At 36.6% G+C, this 21,637-nt stretch overlaps 1 long non-coding RNA gene across 1 annotated transcript in view; it reads right to left on the reverse strand.

Annotated features, from left to right (window-relative positions):
- LOC148052291 (uncharacterized) overlaps positions 1–21,205 on the reverse strand; it is a 40,654-nt gene extending 19,449 nt beyond the window's left edge. The window contains exons 1-2 of the long non-coding RNA XR_015699052.1: positions 16,737–21,205; positions 15,192–15,255 (exon numbers count right to left, since the gene is read on the reverse strand). This is a non-coding gene — a long non-coding RNA (uncharacterized LOC148052291). The remainder of the gene's footprint in view (positions 1–15,191; positions 15,256–16,736) is intronic.
- Positions 21,206–21,637: the final 432 nt, after the last annotated feature.

The following is a 21,637-nucleotide window of genomic DNA, read 5'->3' on the forward strand; positions in this document are numbered from 1 at the left end:
GGGAAAGGTGTCTAATATATCAGGTAGGTTTTCTTGTTTCTCCTCTGGTTTTGGTAGGAGGGAGTGGTGAGGGAGGGGAATTTTTTCAGTTTCGCACTGTGTTCAAGGGCAGGCTTGATGTCCAGCAGGGTTCCTTAAAGGACTGATAGGCTCCAATGGAGATTTTGACTCCCATTGCTCAAAGCATTCAGCAGTTTCACCAGTAAAGCTTTAAGCTAATCTTGCAGGAAACCATTGTGTGACGTCCACAGCAGATGAGGAAAAAAAAAGGTCTGTTTCGGGGAAAATCTCACAGAGCTTAATACTAAAATTTTAAACCTCCTATTAGATTTTTGTTTGCTTGTGGACACACTGTAGAATTTAATACACAATGATGTCATACCTTCAGGGCAGGGAAAAAAATATAGAGAGATATTTACTATAAAAATAAAAAACAGCTTTAGAGAAATTTCTCCAGAATGCTATCAAATTATAAAGAGGATTCATCTATATGGGTCTATATGTTTTCCTTATGCTTACAGAAGCTTTTAAGATGAAGAGCACTGAATTGTGGAAACCTTAGAGCAGGCTTTCTGGGATTACATCAAGCCAAAGGTTCATGACTGTTTAATGTATAGTGCTTGCAGAATATTATTTCAGTTAGTTTTAATAATTCAAATGAATTTTGGTTATACCTCTACATGCTGCTTAAAGGGAACACTTAGAATATATTTAATGCAGAAGTTACCTTAGCCCTCTCGCTCATTGATCCAAAATTGTCTGATAGCCTGGAGTATTAGTTCACTGTGTGTTACTGAGCTCCCAAAGGTTCGCTCAGTAAACTAAGGCTCGAAGGTCTCGTTTCTGCAAATAAGAGTCTTTGAATTTTACTGATGTAAAATTTCTGGGCTGTATATTCTGTTGGTAAAAATGTTTCTGGGGACTGGAACTACTTCTGTCATCAGAGAAATTAGTCCTTCATATTTATTAGAGGAAGCCTTTCCCGCACTAGTTGCATTTTGCTCCTACAGATTTTGGTGTTTCCCATCCTTTAGGTTGCTACTCAGGTTTTTAGGTCATATATTTAGTACCTTCAAACCATGTGATAGCATTACTAATTTTTAAATGGGTTTGACGAATTGATTTAAGGGTTCAGTTTTATGATGTCTGCTATTTTTTACCTTACAAAGGGAGGTCAACAAAGCTTAAACCTAGAAAAAAATGCATGGTGAGGTTTCTCTTTCCCTGTTACTCTACATCTCTTTCTCCCTTCACGTAGCTATTGAGAGTAGTATTATCTAAGCTAAATTACATGTTCGTACCAAGTCAGATGAATGTATGAATTAGCCATGAATAAATTTAGGCTCTAAATTAGAAGGTTGCTAACTATCATCTAAATAGTGGAGAGAAAAACTCCCAACTTGCTTTTAAGATGGACCATGAAAACTTTGTGAATAGGAATATATTGATGATTGTTTACATGAGACAAGACTCAGTGACCTGATGAATCTCTGTATAATCCTCCTCCCTATCTTGCTAAATGCAGAGCTTTAACTTTGATCTTTCATGCTACTTATCAATAATATTTGATTAACTATTGCAGATGGATAGATTGTATCAATTTAAATCAGTGGCAGAGTTTGATGTTTAGTCAGTCACTGGAAATGATCTTTTCTCACCTTTGTTTTCAGTCTGCATTTCTGCTCTTGTCTTTTTCATATTTGAATTGGATAGAAACTAAATCTGGAAGTGGCATGAATCTGACAGTCCAAAAATAGTTTCTGGAAAACCTAATTAAAGAATTGGAAAAATGTTGCTTGGTATCATTGCAAGTTCAGAGCCTGGTTAAATGAAATTTGAAGAATCTCAGCCTCCAGTAGTGAAGTTGTTATGGATATTAGAGACAAAGTCAAGAATACAGTGTGATAATTGTCGAAGGGAAATACAAAAAACAGTATTAAAGAGTTAACTAATATAATACTAATTAGAACACTAAAGTCTTCCCTAGGTGAATAACTACTCATGTTTCTTGAACTTTTAAGTTGTTTATAATACAGTAAAAGGTCATACTAGAGGGCTGTTTTACGTAAGAAGACAAAGTCTTGCTCGGATTTGATGGTTCTTTTATATCGGCTATCCTGGAAAATGTTGCAAACAGAGTATTTCTTTACATTGAGTATAATTTCCTTGAGTAACTACCAGATGCTTGTTAAGGTAGGGATAAACTGGAATGTTTGACAAAGTAAACAGAAATACATACAGGGCTAATCCAAAGCCCAAGATGTCAATAAAAAGATTTCAACTGATTTAAATAAGCTGTAGGTCAGGCCAGTGTTGCAGAAGTCATCTGAGTAATGGACTCCTCCAGCACACAGTACAAAAGGGACTCTTTATATGTATGTCCAAACAGTGTATTTGGAATGCTTCCAGCAGAGTTTGGATCTGATTTGACATTAATTTATTTCAGCTTGTTAAGCCACTACTATATGATTTAAATAAATGCTATTTTAATGGCTGCTGATAAAAAGAGATGGACTTTATGACATGCAGTTCAATTTGTGAGCCTGACTGCTTAAATACCTCAGTTTTGCCAGCATATAAATAACTTTTAATTAACAAAAAAACACAGATAGCTTGTAAACATCTAAAAAGCCTAGGAGTGTATGTTGGGGAAAAAGAAAATGTTCAGTTTAGAGTTTGAGCGTTTTGTTGAGTGAATTTCACATGACTGTTTCTTATAGGAACCATTTGGGGAAGCTTATTAGTGAAACTCTTGCATGCTGTGTTTCAATTGCAATTTAGATCTCCAGGGAATTAATGGAATCGAACTGTATAGCAGTTGTTCACATGAAGGAAGAAGGTTACATTTTAAACACATAAATACAGAATTAATGAACAGTCCTGTTCTCACCAAAAGCCTAGGTAGCCACAGTAAAATGCAAAATAATATTTAGAAATTACCTATTCCAAGTTTGGTGGTTTTTTTTCTAAAACCATTTAGAATTTTGGTAAGAGCGAGAATTGGAACAAGATAAAGGCTTCTATAGGGTGCAGCTTGAATTGAAGGGATTCCCCCACTTTTCTGTGCAATCTATTGCAATGTTGGATTCTTCTCACGATGAGGAATTTTTTTCTTATACCCACATGGATTTCCTCCTGAAGTTACTTGTGTCCATTTCCTCTTGTCCTGTCACTGTTTATCCTTGTGAACAGAGTATCTCTATCTTCTCCGTAACTACCTATTAAGTATTGCAAGGCTGATTAAATCCCCCAAACACTCTCTTCTTTTGACTAAGCAAACCCAGTTCCTTCAGCCTTTCTTCATGCCTCAAGTTCTCCAACAGTCTTATCATCTTGGTGGCCCTCTGTGGGCCTCTTGAGTTTGTCAGTCTCTCTTGAAATGGAGGAACTCAAATGGGACACAGTGTTCCAGGTGTGGCAGAGTGAAATCATGACATCCCTTGATCTGCTGACTATACTTTTACTGATGCAGCCCAGGACATGGTTTGCCTTCATTGTTGCAACAGGACAACTGCCAACTCATGTTCAGCTTACTGTCCACCAGTACTTCCAAAGCCACACTCTATCTAGTGAGATCCCAGCCTGTGTTGCTGCTTGAGTTTATTCCATCCCACCTGCAAGGCTTTACATTTACCTTTGTTAAACCTCATGCGTTTTTTGTTAGTCCAGTCTTCTAGCCTGCTAAACTCACTCTTCCTAAGGTGGGTCTTGCCTCTGCCGCATCTACCTCTTCTTCTACCTTCTACCTCTTGCTGTCAACCCCAAACTTGGTGAATGTGCATTCAATTCCATCATCCCAATCATTTATAAAGATATTGAATACTATTGGACCCCAATAATGACTCCCAAGGAATGCCACTTGTGACCGCCTGCTGCTTGGACATTGAGCCATTAAGCACCACCCATAAGCATTAGCCTTCCCTAATTGACATCTCCAACATCTCCATGTACATTTCCTTTGGATGTCTAGCCTGGAGGTGGCAGTCTTCTGAGCATAAAATAATGCACCTACTTTGTAGAGATTTATAAAATAGCATTTATAAAATCATAGGTGGCTGTGACTTGTGAAAGATTAATGCATATAGGTATATATACCAGCCATCTGGCAACTGTTTCCTAGACAGTAACTTAGATAAGATTCATGCATTTCAGAACATTCTGAATACTCCAGAGACCTGTAGTAAAAATGTAAATTATACTTCGAAGCAATGCGTGCCTGTCAGTATATTTTATTCACACACTTATTTTTTTTTTAATTCAGTAATTTCCGAGGTACCATCTTTTGCTATTTTTTTGTCCGTATTGTCTCATATGAGATGTGTCATCAGCAATAAAATGAATACAAATAATATTGCTAGAGTTTAGATGTAGAGGTGAACGGTCATTAGAGTGTTAAAAAAACATGCTGCTAATTAATTTACATGCTTCATGGCACAATGTGCTTGGTAGCTTTGTTCTTATTAGGTTGTTTCAGGATAGAACTGACTAACTTGTACAGTCTTGAATTGTGTGTCGGGTTGAAAAGTTGTGTTATTTTTTAATACTCCTATAGTATGTTTCAGGAGTCTTATGAAAACAGAGGAATATTGCGACAGCCTGATGTTCAAGATGGGCCTGCATCCAAGTTCTTTTTCTAATTTTGAGAAAAGAGAAGTGGGATTAGAGGACTTGAAATCTAAGTTTAGATTTTAGGTTTATGGCTTTGGTCATCGTAAGTGGAAAGAAGCTTCTCTGGAATACAGAAGTTTTCAATTACAAATTACAAATAAATTTTAAAGTTAAAAAAAGAAAAAGGAAAATCTCTCCGAAGTAGCATACCCACAGCACTTCTCTTTTTTGAGATAAAGGATGCAGTAAGATTGTAAAGTCTTGGCCATGAGAGTTATACTGTAGCTGGCGTCTCTCTCTTCTTTCTTTTCTCTCTCCTCTTTCTTCTTTTTCTTAAGTGTTTCTCATTTGTTTATTCCTCAGTCCAGGTGAAATGTCTGTGGATCTAACGATTCATTCTTTCCCCAGTTAAGTCACTAGGAAATCTTGGGATGGGACTTTGTTCTCCTTGTGTGGCAACTGAGCACTGATGATTCCTGGGATAAGTTTCAAATGACAAAAGCATGTCACTTGGTCTTTGATCTTTAATTTCAAGCACTGGTGGAAAAGATGTAATCATCCACTGGTTTTGCTAAGTAGAAACGCGTTAAAAGTAAGAATTAAATTGCACAAGGGTAAAACTGCAAATTCAGTAACTGAGCATCGTTTTGTAAAACTGGACAAACATCCTGCCTGTATCTTATGAAGATTTTTTTTTCACTTTTCTGTTCAGCTGATTTATTACAATCAGTCGTGTTGGAGAGTGCCTGAACTTGCTTCCTCTTTCCTTTTCTGCTTCCTTATTTTAGCTCAGATGGTACTTTACTTTAAATCACATAATATGGTAAAAGGTCTGTTATTTGACCTGGGACTAGGGTCACACGACCAATCTTAGCTAGTCTAAAATTAAATGTAAACAATGCTAAAATACACTGAATAATTCTCAACTTAAACTTGGGAGCTGCCAACTAGAACGGTACTTTATTATTGCACAATAAAACACAATTAGAATGATGACTGTTAATGATTTAAGGTGTTTGTGAAATGAATATACCAAACCTTTCATTCCACAATACTATTATTGCAGCTGTACCCTATTTGTTGAGGGCTTGAGGAGACGTTTCCTATTTTGTCTGATTTATAGCCTTATAACCTCACAAATAGTAGGAATTTTCCACTGGTGACTGCACAATGTATGGAAAGGACAAAATTATTTTTAAAATTGACCATGTTTCACAAATTGCCGCTTCTACTCTCTAGTCAAGTATTTCCTACTTCTGCGGAGCTTTTTTCCCCTCTTAAGCATGATGAATGTATTTACAGAGTTAGCTTTCCAATTATACTTGTATTGTAGTACATCAAGAGGATAATTTTTACTATGGAATTCGTTATCTAGGAAAGCTGTCATTTAAAAAAATACTGGTCATAGGCTATGGTTTTAGAGAGACAAAGTATAAAAACGCTAATATCAAGATTAAATTGTTTATTTGTGGGTTTAGTCTTTTGTTGTTGTTTTGTCTTTACTCGGTTCAAATCTATAGCTGCAGCAGCTCAGGCAATTCCCTGATAAATTACTGTTAAAGGATAAGAAAGGCTAGGAAATGTTGCATGGTTTGACAAATACTCCATGGAGGCACTGTGGATTCTTTAAGAGAACAAAATCCACAACTGCTGTGAATTAATCTAGCTGCCTTGGTGAAGCCTCGTGAGCTGTCTCAGTGCTACGTTCACTTCTGTTCCAGAATGCTTCCAAATGTCTCTGATATTAAGACAGGTATCCAGACATATTGTTTATTGTATCGTGTATCCTGAGAACATCGGTGGTTGTCTTTCTGCTAATCCAGCACAGGATTAATTCACATTCAGATCTTGCTTTGATGGGGGTGTGGGGTGAGCAAGATGGTTTAAGATGGCCAATTTTATTTAGTTATTTAGTTTAATTCATTTGGGGGAAACAGAAAAGAGAAAAAGGCTTTTTTCCCTCAGTTAGAGAAAAAGCAAATTACCCATACTAAAAAAAAAGTTAAATTATGGGAGAAGCCGCGGAGCTTCTTTGTTTAGCTGTTACGTTTTTTAAGCATGCTACCTTACAGCTAGGAAAACTTCAAGCTATTTTGCCAATATTTTGTATTGGCCATGGAGTCCAGACAAGTCTTGTTTTCCATCACAGACACGGACACGAAACGCTGCTTTTGCAGTTCAGTGTCACTCTTTTGGTTGGCCTACTTAACACAGCGTTGCTCTGAGAGGCTCATAAGTAAGAAAAGCCAAAACTAGAACTATTGTTGGCTGGAGGCTGCGTGTGCCAGAAATGGTACTTATCTTAAAACAATCTTCATGTGACTGTGATTCACAGAAATTTCTGGCGTTTTTAAAAAAACTGTTGAAGATCACAAGCTACTCACCTTCATGTATTAGCTCTGCTGCGTGAAGGGAGTAACTTGCTAATGATCAGCCTGTTCTCATTGCTTGCAACATGTTTTAAAGGGAAATCTGTGGATTCAGTATAATGGTATGACCTCAGACTCACAGCCTAACACAGGCAAAACTGAGAAGGGGAGTGTCACTTGTAGTGGGGCCAAAGAATCAAGACCCTATCTCAGTTTTCATTAAAAAAAAAAAAAGAAAAGAAAAAATACATATCGTCATCGTCATCTTTGTCATTGTTTTTAACTGTTTCATTAGAAGCTTCCGTAGCAAGTTCACATGAAAGTCATTGTGCATGTGTGCCCCCCTGTGCACAAGTTCTCCAAGTATTTCTCTTTCATTTGCTGTGGTTCATAGTAAAATAAAGCTTGGAATAAAGTGGTGAAAGCTTGGACAGCAGTTTTTAAAGTGTCTCTTGAGTTCCAGGAACTCGGCTATTGTGAATTATTATTCTGAAAAAACATGAGTTTCTCTCATTTAAAAAGAAAAGGCAAGTTCTTCACAAAGTATTAAGTTTTTAAAAGCCTAAAAAGAAGTTTTTAAAATGGGTGGGACTTAAGCATCAAGATTAAAACTGGATTATTATGGTTAGCTTTTACATCTAAAATATTTGCATGACAGTGCCGATCTTTTTTTTTAGAGACTAAAAATACACAGCAATTAGATTTTCTTTTTAATGGAATATCAATACATTTAGAACAGAAAACCAAACAACTTAGTTTGTTGGGTTAATTTTTAGAATAGAAGCTGAAGTTTTGATGAGATAAGGAGTTTTCCAAGCCACTAGAAATTTTCATTGTACAATACTTAAAAAGACACTGGTAACATAACATTTGTTTTTATGAAGAGCATCAAGAAACATAAACTTTATAGATGATAGTCAGTTATTTTGATGAAACTTAAAAGTTTATGATAAGCACAACTATATTAGAAGAACCTTGTTTTGTATTGAAGATAATGAAAGCTGAATTTTCATTTGGCTGAAACTTAGAGTACTGCACCTGCAAAAATGAATATGAATCTGTGTTTGTTCCTGCAGAAAGGGTGGTTGGGCAATCCAGCATCTATTAGTTACTTGTGCATGAAGGCAAGTACAAAATCAGAAGTCCTGTTTAATATGACCTACTCTATTCAAGAAGCCTTGTCTGTATTGCTCGGTCTTGTAACGCTGGGCCACAGTCTTTTGTGAATTGAGATTTTTGGATCAAATTTAACTAGTAAGGAAAAAAAAGTCTCAGCATGTGAGATGCATGATGCAAAACCTCTGAGAAAACTATGAACACACTCAAAGTAATCCAAGAAGTCTTTTCAGACAGGACACAACCTTTCACTTACCAAGTTTTAATTTATTACATTAACTATGAAATTAGCTAAAACTCAGATGGTTGTTAGAAAGAGACATGAGTATGCTTAATTTTGAAATAGATTGGTTGATCCATTCCTTAAGATTACATAGAAACTCCTTGTCTTTAATTATTCAGGAAACAGAATAATAATTTCTATTCATTGTGCAGAAGAGAAACAATACAAAGAGATTGCACTGCAGAAAAACAAATGTTGCTATATGCTGACTGAAATAGAGGAAGCTTTCCCAGGGCATGAAAACACAGTACAGTTGGAGGTGATGATAGGATCTGACTGTTTATTTGTGTTTGGGAGATCTTAACTTTAAAATTAATGCATATTACTTTAGGTGGCAGATTGTTTTACTTTCCACTGATAAAGGGTTTTTATCCTGGCCATGCTAAATATAATGCCAGTAATTTAGAAATTCAGTAGAATTAACAAGAATTTAAAGTGTGAAATCTTAATATAGTTAAGTGTTGTAAATGGCTTAAAGGTCTATTTAAGTTGTGTTTTTAAGGATTAAGGTTTGTTACCAATTTATCCACACTTACAGACTAAGACTAGAGAATGAGCTTTGGAATCTTTGGTTTAACATAAAGTGCGTATTTGCAGTTTCATTGCTAACAATTAGTCAGACAAAACACCCACAAAACTTAGAGTAAATATCACCAGGTCTTTGAAGTATCAAAAAATGTGTTCTTTGCTGCTATTCAGCTTCTTGTTTTGGTCCATGTCATAAAAATAGGTCATTATTTCATCTGTTGTATATTGTAAAAATAGAATCTTGGTGTTTTGATCAGTTGATGGGAGTTTCACAAGTGCCTAGAAATATAAAACTGTGCTCAGGAAAGAGAAGAAAATGTTGTACTTCAAATAAAGCAAGGCAAAAGTTTATTGTGGAAAGGTGGGATTTTACCTATCTCTGCCTGTATCCCTGTTTTTAAATCACATCTTTCTTTCACTAGTTGCTGCCATGCTCTGCTCCCTTTCTGCAGTAAGGATGTCCCTGACTTAGGCATGTGGCAGTCCTGGAGATTTCTCTGAAGGGCTAGCTCCAGAAAAGGGTTTAAACTGGCTCTCTGGCTGGTCTGTGGACTGGATGGCAGCCCATATCTTTTGTGATTTTCACTTTTGCTGAATAGTCAAGTAAAAATCCAGATATAGTCTCAATTTTAACAGGAAAACTTGGTAAAAGTATTTAAATCTCTGTAAGAAGATACAAAGACAGTGTATCTTCACTAGGTCTTTGCTTTAGATCAGGAGTGCAGTTTCGAAGTGAATCTCCGTGTTGTTCACCCTGACTGTGCAATGGCTCACATTGCAGAGCAGCCAATGCCTAACAAACAAAACTAGAATGGAAAGCATGCTCCAGAAGCACACTGGAAAAAATTGCTATTGTGTTTACATTTGTTTAACCATTTGAGACCGATGTGTGAGCCCAAGGAGGGGCTGAGAACTTTTCAAGTTGCCTGCTGATTCTGGGTTGCTTTGAAACTTTCTGAATAGATAGCCCTGGAAGTCTGCCAAAGTTAAAGCCAAAGCTGCAGCAAATGGCTCAGAATATTTTGCTGGAGAGGTACGTGTTTGTTACTGGAAAAAACAGCAGCATATTGAAAGAAAATAGCACAGAGACAGTACACTGAGACAGTACACTGATTTTGTGGAAAAGCTGGCAGCTTTTCAGGTAATTCATAGGCTGAAAAGATGGTGTGAACATTGAGTAATAAATCCTCTATCTCCTGTTGCTTATTTTCAGGGAAACAATCTTTGTAAATAGGATTTTATTAACGAAGTATGAAACACTCATAGCAGTTTCTCCTCCTAGTAGCAGTACTATTTCTCCTCTGCCCATAGAACTATGAATATGGTTCAAAGAAGCATATGGGGCCCCAGTCTGAATTGCTTCTCTGTGTAGGTCCACACACATATCATGGGACCAGTTCCTTGTTGAGGGTATTTTGTGCTAAAGAGGCCCTGTTAGGCTCTGACTCTAGCCCTTCCAAACAATCCTTTCCTGGCCTAAGTGCTCAACTAAAAAAAGAGAAACTCTTAATTGAAATCAAAACCAAATCATTTGGCTTAGAAAGAAAGGAATAATTACAGAATGATATAAAAAGAAGCGGAAAAGATCTGACTGGTCATTTGCCTTTCCCCTTTTCATTTGTATTCTAGTCTGCCAAAGCAGCGGTTTTGAAACCATATGGCATCTTTTTGTCTCAGTTGGCAAATAGTAGGTCACAGAAACCAAGTGTTGGGCCACGCATCTTAGCTTTTACTTTACCTCACGTGATGGTCTTCCAGGACTCTGTAGAGTTAGAAAGGTAAATACAGAGTTTGGATATCTCTTGTATTCAGCGTTTCACAGGGATGTGAATTCTGCTATAGTTCGTTGCCTAAGAGCTTGTTCTGAATTTTTGGTGTAGGAACAGGCATGGGGTTGTACAATTGTGGTACTGCACTCCAGTCTTCTGGCCAGGCGTGAGTGCTTGGCACTGCACAGTGCTTGTGGAGGAGAACTGCAGTCTTCTGTGCCCCCTGTGCTAAGTCAGCTCCTAGATGTACCTTTTACAGAACCCACTGAACAATGCTTGATAAATCAAATAACAGCTTGCTGGTAACCATTTTTCTGTGTATCTTCTGGTATCTGTGCATCCAGTTCCCACTAGTAAATCTGTGTTTAGTTAAAAATATCCTTTGTGCAGTAAAAGCCTTCAAAGTTTTACTCTTCGCCGCTGGTAAAGAGTTAGTGATTTAACTATTTATGATGGGAAGCATATGTTGCCTTCTAGCCACTGACAATAGCATTAAGAAATTACAATGCAACTGATTTACTTTCAGCACGTTGCTTTGAATTAATGTGAGACAGGAAAATAAAGAACTGACTACTGTAATTGCTTTTGAAACATTACTTTGGATTTAGAACAATTAACATGCCAGAGGATTTCTTGAATACAACAATTTCATTAACAGAATTTATTGGGTTTTTTGTTGCTTGTGCAATCTGCACTTAATTACTTAATTCGTGTTGGGACCATTCATTAGAAAGAACAATGTCATATTTCTGTGATGCTATTTTTAAATCCTGTATAACCTGTCAAGTAATAGATCTTATATTAGTTCCAAGATGAGATTTCCTCTGTATTATTACATTATAAAACTCTTACAAAACTTGATATCAAAATCAAATTAGTTAAATGTTATTACTGTTTCTTCTTTACTGAAAGAGAGTTGTGGACTGACTCTTTCAGTTGTAAACTTCTGTCTTGGAGAAAGTTAATTTCATTAGAATAGTTCTGATACATCTTTTGGCTAAGTGATGATATCACTTTGAATCTCAGGGGAGAAATCCTTAATATCAACCAAAAACTAAACAAGCGTTCTGTTTAATGCCAGATTTACAAGGGGACATTTCTAAATATCTTACAAATTCTATGCATTTGCTGCAGGGTCCTTTGCAATTAGTTCTCCTAAAGAATCTTTCAAAAATAGTCTGTTTAAACTTTATTGCCATTACTTCTTGTTTGTTTTATTGTAATAATGGCTGTGTTTGTGAATGCACATTCACTTTGATAGTCAGTGTAATCACATAATAAAAGGACAGCTTCTACCCCCAGAGAATTTTTCCTAGACCTTATCTGTAGCGCTGTATGTGCAGTATGTGCCAAAACTACCTCTCTTCTAGTACAGTCTTCAACCTATTGGGAAACTGAATAGGCATTATTTATAGTATCCTTTCTATTTAATTTCTGTTTCATACTTGAATGGTTGTTTTTTATAATAATAAATACATTTCAGTCCCTGTGCAGTCACTAGGGCTCTGATCCTGAGAAACGTTAGATGTAGTGATCTCAGGGTCAACAGTAACAGCAATTAGCAAGATTCACATATGAGTTGAATGTTGTCTTTCAAAGCTTCCAACTTTATCCACAGGTTTGGTTTCTTTCATGATTTGCAAAAACGAAGCGAGAAGCTGGGTATGATGATATGGAATTTTTAGTCATAGGTGAGCTAAGCTAATTACATTTACCATGGAAAGTATGAAAAATGAAAAACAAAAAGAAAATGATTATGTGAGATGAATCCTTGGCAGAAACTGATGACATTTAAGAGTCATTTAGTTTCTTATAGAAATGTTAGCTACTCTTGTAAATCATTTTGCATATTTTAAGTATTTCATGAAGCTGTATAAGTTTTTAAGTAACTTCTGTTTGATTAAACCTACTCTTTGTTTTCTTTGCACTGAGCCAGAGCATGCTATGTTTATCATATGCTCACCCATATAAGCAAATTGTATCAAAGAGACTTTTTTGTGCTATACTTGCAAAAATTCTGGGAGCAGCCCCAGCTCTGAGTGAACTTCCTACCATTGTCATAAATCACTAGCTAGATGTTTTGCCTTACTTGGGAAATTCTTTTGTAAATCAATGGCTGCACTAAAATCTGTTGTTTATGAAAGTATGGTGAGAGCTATGCTCTGAGGTTTTTAGTTTTTCTGGGAGTCAAACAAAATTTTTTTTTTCTTCCTCTCCACCCAGTTTGTGTGATATTTGGGTTTCAAAGGAAATTTTAAATACTCTAAATCATTAGAGCATGATTATTGATGCTTCAGTAATGAGCTTGTAGCAGCTTAATGTTGTGTTCATTTTGTGATAAAAGACTCTGATTTTATTTTTTTTTTTTTTTAACTCTTACCACTGCTTCTGTCTATTTTGAAATGCAGACTGTTCTGCTGCGAAATAGCTCTTAATTACAAAGTTATACAGATGTCATATTTTGAGTTCAAATCTCCCATTTCTTTGTTAGGTAACTTTTTTTAATTCACCCACTGTGTCTAAATCCTGGGTAGTAAGCATTCTTGGCAGGGATTATCATTGTACAAATAAAGTTTGTTATTTGTTCATATAATGTTTAGCTTTGTTGGGAGGGGGGTATAGAAATTGCATATATTAGAAACAACTAATCACAGTTGATCATATTTTCTGGACAAAAGTTCCTCTATGTTCAGCTATTTATCTTGCTGTATCTCTTTTGAAATAATCCTAAATCATATGGAGAGTTCACGGCTACTTTAGTGAAATATGAATAATAATAGTATTGAAATTATTTAAATGAAAGTAAGAATACTGTTTTAAAATGAGGTTTTGTCAATTATTAATAGATGTAATTGACATTGGAAATCTTCACTGGTACATTTTTAAATGTGACAAATTCTGTTCTCTGTTGTATGTTTGCATTTCCCAGCACATATTTAAAAAATGTAAAAAATGTGGCATTACAGAGTTTAGCTATGGTACACATTGCTATTTTGTTGAGGCAAACTCAGTTTAAAAGATAATCTTACAACATTCTCGGCACTTGTTCCTGATCATTTTATTCCCGCCTTCTGAGATGGAGGTCATCGTACCCTCAGTTCTGCAAACTTGAGTGTTAGTATGAAAATGCTCTGAAACTAATCAGTGAAGTGAGCCTTAAATAAGCTTAAAAAGCCTCTTTCTAAAAACTCTTTTCTAAAAAAATTTGCTTTGGTGTTTTATTTATTTGGTTTTTAAACCAGACCATTTGCCTGTTCAGTCTAAACTTAAGTCTACAGCTGCCCAAAGAGTTGAATCAATGCAATTGAGGAGGCAGTAACATCTGGAAAGTTTGAGTCAGCAAGACGGAAGGTCTTGGAACATGCTTAGTTCAGAATAAAGTTTATGGGCATAAAAAAAGGCCTTTATAATAACTGGGTTCGTCGTAATTACTCTTTGGATTTATACTGATCAGTACAAGCAAATTTTCCTTAGGGCTTTATCCTGTTTTTGTTGAAATAACAACAATTCCCATTGATCTCAAGCTTTTTGCTGTCTGTTTCCACAGTGCATTCAGGGATATTATTGTAGCATAATAAGACAAACTGTTTTCTATAGGGAGAACGTGTTTTAATCTGTGACTTCATAAATTGAAGTGTTTTCATGATATATTTGTAGATTCATGGAGAGTAAGAATTGACGAAGAAAAGGCAAATAGATTCAGGCCATTAGAATATAATTCACAGAGCTTCAAATAGTTGAACTCTGTTCCTGATGGTAATTTCAGGAGCTGTCAAACTGACTGTTCTCTGTGGTTATGTGTACTAAGCAGTTTAAATAATTATACAGTATTTCTTAAGAAGGCCCTCTTCAAAAGGCAAAATAACACTTTCTGGCAACACTGTAAATCTTACAGTGTTCTGACAGGCGCTATTTTCAAAATGTGTACGTAAAATAAAACTAAGAAAAATAAAATGGCAACCTATGGACCCTCCATAACCTGAATATGTAGGGTATAAGTTTTGCATGTTTTATGTGCTAACATTTAATCCAACTTAATACAGATCTTAAGATATTCTCAGTATGAATATACAAAGTGCTAGAATTGTCAGACCAAAGGTCTGTCTAATGCAGTACCTTTCTCTGAAGGCAGTTAATAGCAGATGCTTGGGAGGGTAGTAGAAAAACATGACAGTGAGTGGAATGATTCTATCCAGTGGACTCCAGAGTGTTTGTAATCCTTTTCAAAGATTACTCATCAAACCAAAATAGCACTTCAAGTATATGATATCTTTGTATACGTACAATATTTTTACAATAGAACGCAAGAGATAGAGCTGTGTTATGATGGGCCTGAACCCTTTTGTGTTAGGCATTGTACAAGCACATAACAAGAAAACCTTTACTTCCCTTCCCCCTTTTGTTGAGCATGAAAGCTTTGTCATTAGCAGCATAACTCCACTGCAAAGGTAACTTATTTTATCAGTAACAATTTTGGAAAACAAATGTGGATAGTAAAAAAATTTGTAAAAACCCTACCTGTTTCTGCAGCTTCTGAGAATTCTCTTTAATTCCTCATTGTCCTCCTTGGCAGAAATGGAATCTGTAGTGAAAGAATATAGAAGGCTTTTCCAGAAGAGAGGTAATTGAGATCAGCCTTAAAATTCATTATTTTCTTCATTGCCACTGCTTCACATTACTTTGAAAATTGGCAGCTTAAAAACATTTTTCCTGTCAGTGCTGTGAATTCTAATGTCTCTCACACTAATATAAATAAGAAATGCTGCATCTAGGAAAAATCGTCCTATCCAAATCCTTCACTGAATTGAAATCATGAGATTGTGCCATGCCATTTTATTGTGTCAGAGCACAGCTAGTAATAAAATGTCAGAATATAGAATGTCAAAAGTGGAGCTTTGCTGGCAGAATAAGCCTGAGGCTTATTGATGAAATCTCTGCCTTTTCAGGCTCTGTGAGGCTGATTATAGGATAAGAAAGGGCAGAAATTTTCTGTTCTGAAGAAGATACATATATTTGTAAAATGCTTCTTCTGAAATATTTATTCTGAAGTTGGAAGCATTTTCTTCCCAAGTTTGCATTGTTCCCTCTTATACAAAATCCATCGGTAAGGTAAGCGCTTTTTCCTACAGCCAGCCTTAAGATTAATCAAAGGGAAAGCATGCTTCTGTTAACTCAGCTGAGTCACATTTGTTCATTTCTCACTAGACCTGCAGCACCACTTTGCCTTATGCTTCATTTTATCAGAAAGGTCTGTGAAAAAATATTCACTTACAGTCTTTCTTTTCTGCATCAAATGAAAACAGAGGTCTTCATGGAGTGGATGAAAGAGGCAATGTTTCTTAAACTGCTTCTGATTAATTATTTTAATGGGAATCTTTACAATAGACAGTAGTGGGAAACTAGATTGTTTTGTCTGCGTTTATCATAGAGCATTCCCCTGTATACATGGAAGTTGTTAACACTGAAGTACTTCATTTCCGCATCCTATAGGCCGAACATGAACTGTGATGCTGAGAGTCCTTTTTGGTAGTACTACTTGGTTTTAGCAGAGATTTTTAGCTTTAAATTTGAGAAGAGTAACCCCAAATTTCACCGACAGGACAGCGTAGGTTTGATGAAACTGCTCTATGATGTATTAACTGTGATTGTTAAGACATCTTGTTTTATACCCATTCTGACTGTGGGTTTGGAAATACATATTTCTGTTGCTTGTTACACTGAAGAAGTCACTGGTTCATTTTGTATTGTCTGATGGCTGTCAATGGGCTGACCTAAAGCTTTATTCAAGGCTGTAGTAAGAGACTAAATGTTGCATATTTGTCTGTGATCTGTCTTAATGTATGTTTCTGTAGTGGCAGAAATTGTGTGTTGTGATGAGGCTTCTAGGTATCTTGGTAGTCAGCTAGGTCACCTGTGGCTGCACCGTTGTTGACAATACAATGTCTGCATTCAAATTTATTAGCAGAAGTAAAACGAACAAACAAATGTTTTACAACTATGGAGTTGTTGAATGAATGTCAAAGGCATATTTAATCACAGGTTAACATCCAAGAGTACAACTACCTGTCGAGAAGTCGTGGTGCTGTAGATCCAGTTGGGAATTTAGCAGGATTTCTAGAATTTCTTTTTTCTGGCAAAATCAAACATAGCCTGAAGAACACCTTTCTCAAGACATTGTACTGCTGATACTGTTTGCTGCTGATCCAGCAAGAGGAAAAAAATGTAGTAAAGTAGCATTCAGTGGCACTTCCCCACCTTTCTGACTTTTGTAAAGTCCTCTGTCTCACTCAGACAAAACTGGTTTTTATAGGTAGAGAAAATTGTTAGAAGCAGAAGATGATGAGATACAGATGTATTTTTCTGTGCCCTGAAACTTAGTGTTATGGGAATTTGGCTTGAATATTTATTCTTAGTCCTCTTGGCTTGGTTCTTTTCTCTGTGAAATTGAACTTGCAGTTGATAAATCCTTCAGAGATCTAAACAAACACCTAAAGTTTCAACCAACTTAGCATCTAATTTAGCAGTTACAGTCTTGAAAAAAAAAACAACAAAACAGTGTTAAGGATTTCTCTTTCAGACTACAGCTCTAGAATACCCTGACTATAGGGTTCAACAGCTAATTAAAAGGAAAAAGAAAAGAAAAAAAAAAAGATTGCCCTAGGCATTCGCTTTCTGAAGCTGATTTCTGACTAGAAGTTTCATTATTAAAGCTCTGTTTAGATAATTTTCTGTTACATCAGTTTAACTTGGGTTTGAACTCAGTTCCAGAGGTGAATATTCAGTGATGCAAAGTGGGTGCTCCACCCAATGCCCTGATTATTCAGGTTCTAGAGATTTCTTTTCCAAATTTTCCACCCAATGTGTAGGGACAGAACACTTGGGATGACACAACTACTTTCTGTATTTGTGGGAACTGTTGCTATGAGCAGATCCTAATCCCATATGTAATGTTTCATTTGCAGAAAACAAAAAACCTACTAACTCCCCACGCACTACCCAAATAACAAAGAATTATTTATAACTGTTCTTAAATCATTTGAGTTTGTCCAGAGCACTTGATTGCTTGATAACCTTAAAGCAACTTGAAGATGTTAACTTATTATTTGATAACCTGTGCGAATGGTCTTGTCTCAGACTGAGTCCTCACAGCAAAGAAATCTGGACCAGTAAACTCACGTAATTCCTGCTTTAACTGAAGGTTTGAGTGGCCATAGTAAGAGAAAGTTCCTTTTCGTCTTCAGTACTTTCTCCTCAGACTGTGGTTGTGAAGCTGTGCCGTTGTCATAACTTCAAACTTCTCTGAGCAAAATGCTGACTATAAGAAGCTTAAATCAAGATTTATGGCAAGTGCAGGTCAGTTTAGCTGAGTACAGTAAAAGCTTGAAGCTGTAGAGTATGCATCCTTGGAGACAGACAAAACCCAACTGGGCAAGGCTTTGGACAACCTACTCTAGTTGACGCTGCTTTTACAGGAGGATTGGACTAATTGATCTCCAGAGGTCCCTTCCAACCTCAACCATTCTGTGCATCTGTGATTTTATGCTGTATGGTTGAATTTTTTTTTTTTTTTTTTGCTGTAGGGGAACATGTGAAATTAGACATGTGATCTTTGCAGTGTGGCCAGTGTTATACATAAAGGAAATGTGATAAAGATAGAGAATTAAAAAGAATGTAGATTGTTAATAAAGCATAATTACATTTTATTGTCCAACTTCTTTACCTTTGCTGGTTTTCAAAGTTCAAGATACTTAAGTCAATGTTATCCTCTCAGAGTGACCTTCTGTATATACAGATTATAGACTGTTTAACACAGTCATATATGCATGAAGCCCACAACACCTGTTTGACATACAGCCTATTTTAACATACTCAGCCTTGAATCTAAAATACTGCCCTAAATTTACAGCATAATCTGTGAGTTACCATTGTACAAAAAAGGCACAGTTATTAGGAGAGCCTGTAGAAATGACCTTGGAAACTGCAATAATGGATGTGTCTTTCAGTAATATTTTGGAAAGCAAAAGTGTGCTAGTAGTGGGAGTTATTTATTAATTTTCATAATTGGTGTCATTTTATTCAGTAGGTAATGCTAAAAAGAGGAGGAATGTAACTAAAAAGGTTGATGCATGTAATTTATGGAACAGAACTCAAGCGTTTAAGTTGTCTGAATATGATGTTTTAATGTGAGGTCTTGATGTTAGTCCATTAATTTTTTTTTCTTGAGGTGTTCTGTGACTGCAAGTTTGACAGTTACCTTGTGAGTTTGATAAATGTCTCAGTGGAAACTGTATGACCTGTATAAACACAATTGAAAGGGGGAAATGACAGATTCTGGCTAGTCACTAATCACTGTCATTTTAACATTCCTTCACAGTATAAATTAGTCTTTCGGGCCACTGGTGTAATTTTTACTCTTGGGCAATTCTTCTTTCTCCAGGATTCTCAGGGGTATTTTAAATTATCTCTTTAGGTAATGTTCACTTCAACAGTGTGTGTCAATTAAGTAAGCATTAAAAGGAAGACTTACACCATGTCAAGTAAATCTAGGCAAAATGAAGAATGGTTCTGACTGTGTTTTGTTGTTTCAGAGTATTTTAGAATTTGAAAAAGTTACCTTTTTAGACAATTTCTCATATTGAGTTCCAGTATTTTAAAGCACATTATACTTTCAAAAAAATTGGAATAGTTCTGATTTTTTTTAAAACAATGCTTGCCTGACTTGAGTTTCAACTATATTTCACTTACTGTTCCTGATTCCACTTCTAGAGGTGTCATTGGAATAAGAAATAGGCACTTCATGGTTTGTTTTTTTTTTTCTTTTTCCTGATATTAGAAGTCTCTCATTCCAAACTTTCCTATCTTCAGTATGAGACTGAAGGCAAAATGGGAGGTTATAACAGCACTCATGAGGAAATAAAAATATACTGTTCAGATGTGTGTTGAATTTATTTTTGATGCCTGGAGTTACAGGATTAATACTTGTTGTAACCATCTTGCTTCTGGATCTTGTGTGGGTTTCTAGGTTGGGCTTTGTGTGAGAGGTTTGCACCACTAAAGGGTGAAGGATTTGCACTGATTCTTACATAAAGAGGATGTTTCTGGGCTAAGCTTAAGTTGCTACAACCATGGACCAGCTGGTGTAGCATAGGGCTAGTGCAGGATTAGAAATTATTAGAAATGTCTCTTCTAATTAGAATGAGAAATGTCTAGGGAGTTGAAATATAGAAGCTAGGAAGAGGTACCTTTCTTTCTCCTCTCTTTCAATGGTTTCTGAATTTTCTGTTACCTTTCTGTCAGAATGACTCATTAACTATGAAACCTGGAGATATATTTAAATAAAGTTACTACAGAATTTCCAGCCTGTTGCAACCGTTTAAGCTGAGACCTTTGCCCGAGAAGGTCAGCCAGGGAGTGCCCACGCCTTTGCTTAGGGAAACGTTAGCTATTGCCAACAGCAATAGAGTGGCAGGAGGCAGAAGTTAAAGACAGTGGGGAAAAGGCAAACCATTCCTGCAATACCTCTAACAATAACATCTTTTTACAGATCAGCCTCCCCCAGCAGAGCCTGTAACTCTGAGTATCTTGGTATCCTTATTATACAAAATTAGTATAATGAGGCAAATGAGGATATTTGGAGGGAAGGGGTTATAGGGAAATATATAGCCAGGTGGGGTGGGTTCTTCTATGTTTGGTACCAATTGTTGAAACCTGACAAGAACTGTGAAATAAAAATTCATGAAGAGTTGGTTTCTTTCCATCCCTTAACTGCAAAGAAAATGGAAAACGCTGGCAGCTTGAGGTTTCATTTTCGTTACCCTTCTGTGTTGCTTAAAATAGCAACACTTTTTGCTGATTTCTAGATAATTCAGTTTTCAAATGCACTTATCCTGTCTCTTTCCCTTTTCCTAGTGTATTAGGGAAAGTGAGCAATCAAGGAAGGAATCGTAGAATAGTTTGGGTTGGAAGGGACCTTTAAAGGTCATCTAGTCCAACCCCCCCCTTGCAATGAGCAGGGACATCTTCAACTAGATCAGGTAGCTCAGAGCCCTGTCCAGCCTGACCTTGAATGTTTCCAGGAATAGGGCATCTACCACCTCTCTGGGCAACTTGTTCCAGTGGTTCACCACCCTCATCGTAACAAATTTCTTCCTTAGATCTAGTCTGAATATACCCTCTTTTAGTTTAAAACCGTTATGCCTTGTCCTATCGCTATTGGCCCTGCTAAAAAGTCTGTCCCCATCTTTCTTATAAGCCTCCTTTAAGTACTGAAAGGCTGCAACAAGGTCTCCCTGAAGCCTTCTCTCCTCCGGGCTGAATGACCCCAGCTCTTTCAGCCTTTCCTCATAGCAGAGGTGCTCCATCCCTCTGATCATTGTTGTGGCCCTCCTCTGGACCCTCTCCAACAGATCCATGTCTTTGCTGTACTAAGGACCCCAGAGCTGGACGCAGCACTCCAGGTGCGGTCTCACCAGAGCAGAGTAGAGGGGCAGAACCACCTCCCTCAACCTGCTGGCCATGCTTCTTTTGATGCAGCCCAGGATACGGTTACGGAATTACCTTCTATCACTCTGTTGCCCATTAGGGAGCATATATGATTTTTAAGCAGCCTTAGTTAGGTGAGCCATGCGTGATTTCTTGATATCGTGGCATGATTCTTCTAACCTGTGTGACAACTTGAGTCTCGGAAACAGGACCAGGCAGTTTTATAAATAATCTCAACCTTTCCGCTTTCTACTTCCATATAAGTTGTCCAAATGAAAGTGAATTTCCCTGGAGAAATGTCCAAAATATTGCATTCTATTCTCCCAGCATCCTATTTTTGATAGGATCAGAAGTGTTTTGTTCTTAATGTACATGAATAAGCTTCCTGCAGACAGACAGCCTCCATTAATGGAGTATTTTTATTTCCTGTCTCATTTCCTTTGTAACAGACCATAAGACCAGTGGGTACTGTACCTCAGGTT

The sequence above is a fragment of the Nipponia nippon genome, unplaced genomic scaffold (genome assembly GCF_047370975.1).
Source record: "Nipponia nippon isolate SJK-2023a ecotype South Korea unplaced genomic scaffold, ASM4737097v1 scaffold_5, whole genome shotgun sequence".
In the NCBI taxonomy this organism is placed as follows: Eukaryota; Metazoa; Chordata; class Aves; order Pelecaniformes; family Threskiornithidae; genus Nipponia; species Nipponia nippon.